Raw genomic sequence first — 2,312 nt, 5'->3', positions numbered from 1 at the left:
ATGATGTCCTTTTTGGTATTAAGATCCCATACAACCACCGTGTATTCAAGTTTCGATCGCACGAATGTGTTATATGCTAAAATTTTGGTGTTTACCGGTGCCTCTTTAAGTTTCCTTTTCAAGAACCATAATTTGCGCAAAGCTGCTGAACATGTAAGGGAGATATGGCCTGACCAGGAGAATCTGCTAGTGAATGTGACGCCTAAGTATTTGTATTTTTCAACATCAGTTATTTTTGTGTCGTTTAGAACATAAGAAAATATACTAGGTTCCTTTTTTTGTGTTACTCCCAGCACGACTGACTTATGTACATTTAATTCCATGCCCCAAAGTTTACACCAATCGGAAATTGCAATTACTGACTTCTGCAAGCATGCGTGATCGTTTCGTGAAGCTATTTCTTTAACTATGACACAGTCGTCCGCAAAATAAATTAACATGCACATCATCGGGGATGTCGTCTATTATATCAATAATATAGAAAAAAAATAAAAAAGGGTCCTAATACGCTGTCTCGCGGTACGCCCGAAGTCACCTGACGGGCACTACATGATTATGTACATGATTATTCACTTGCAAAAAGCTTCAGTTACGATTGTTGCACTCTTTCTGCGCTTCTCTTCTATGTCTACGTTTTAGTCACATTAAGAACTTGATCATAATTGTATACCGACTAGCCCACATGCCACTTCTGTTGCTTTACTGGACGGCCACTGCTGTCTCGGTCGCAGCTGTCGCGGCTCTTGTAAAACATCGATGAACGTTCTGTTATGTAAATTTCAGTCAACAAAGAGCCCCATTATGTTAGAAAATCCAAAACTTCTGAGTTTTGAAAGCCTCACTAATTGGCCTGAAAGGGCTTAATGTATCTGCCTTGTTGTTTAAACCATAAAGTGACAAATACCTTGTAATGGGAGCAGACGACACAAATGAGCACACACAAATAACTAAAACATGTAAGTGGTCTGTACATTACCTACCAAAAAGGGAAATTAAAGTATCAGTATGCAATTTCCAAATCGTTAAGTCAGTCATGCAAACGCAAACACTTTGGGTATTGTAATGGTAGCGGGTTGCTTTTTTCATAACTGATAAAGCAAATCTATCACACCTCCATTCGCCGCTAAAGCGTTTCCCTTGCCTCTTATGCAGCGAATTTATTGGATGCTCCTGCTATCACTGATCAATTGGGTTCATACTTATTCAGCTTCTTGTTAGCGGTCCCTCTTTGCGATTCGCATTCGATTACCTCTCAAAAAGTGGTAGCCAGTGCAACTGCAAAGTAATATAGGTTGATGTTTGACTATCTCTAAAGAAAAAAAATTGACCCGCCATCCGGGCCCTGCGAAAGTGGATATCCAGCGAAGCTGTTGAAAACCAGCGCTACAACTGCTGAGGGGGGTACGCAATGCTTTAATGCTTTAGAGTAATGGTAGTAATGGTAGTTTAGAGTAATGGCAGTAATGGGAGCAATGGTAATTTTGACAGCATGCAGCCGCTGGTCGTATTGCCTTTTCTTTTTCCCTTTGGCACTGCTCGTATTCACGCTGCTCCTTGGGAATCCTAATTATGCATTGCCTACCCACAGCGGTGCTGCAACAATGAAATCTGTTGCCAGGCTGGTTCTTTTATGTACGAAAGGTCAGTGACGTCACTCCCCACGTTGAAAACTGCCGTGGCGATGGCAGCTTGCGCAACAGTAATCTTTACCGGGAAACGTATGCGGGGAGCGCTGCGTGCTTCGCATTGTTAGCAGAAGCGCCTTTTCGTCAATAATGTGGTTCGGATGCTTGTTTTACACTTGTTCTTTATTGAAACGAATGCTGTTTCGTATGCTGTATGCGTGATTCCAAAGAATGTATGCACTTTCTCGCTTAACTTTGCTGAGTACTTGAAGTCTGCTTCACCTCCGCCATTTCACTACGTCTTGGATCCGCCCGCATTTTTAGCCCGCGGACGACGCCATGGAAAATGCCGACCAATGAGAGACCAACAGCTTCGCTGTAAAAGAGTCATGAATCACGCCGCACAATTTCCAAACCTATTGGAGGATTTAAGTCTCCAACATTTTTTCGTTGTACATGAAATAAAGGAACACTACCATGAGCACATGCTTTGGCAGTGTCCTGTGTCCTTCACAGACTGTGACAAGGAAAGAGGCTGGTGGCGACGAGTCCTTCACAGTGGAGTTCTTTTAGATCAAGTACAGGCCGTCCAAAAGGTCCACGATACGGTGGTAAAATTAAACCTTACTGTCCCGACGTGAGAGCCGCCTGCGGCAACCTAAGGGTTGATCTTCAGGACTTGGATAA

Source organism: Dermacentor andersoni, chromosome 1, assembly GCF_023375885.2.
Source record: "Dermacentor andersoni chromosome 1, qqDerAnde1_hic_scaffold, whole genome shotgun sequence".
Taxonomy (NCBI): domain Eukaryota; kingdom Metazoa; phylum Arthropoda; class Arachnida; order Ixodida; family Ixodidae; genus Dermacentor; species Dermacentor andersoni.
Note: the sequence above shows the minus strand (reverse complement) of the source record.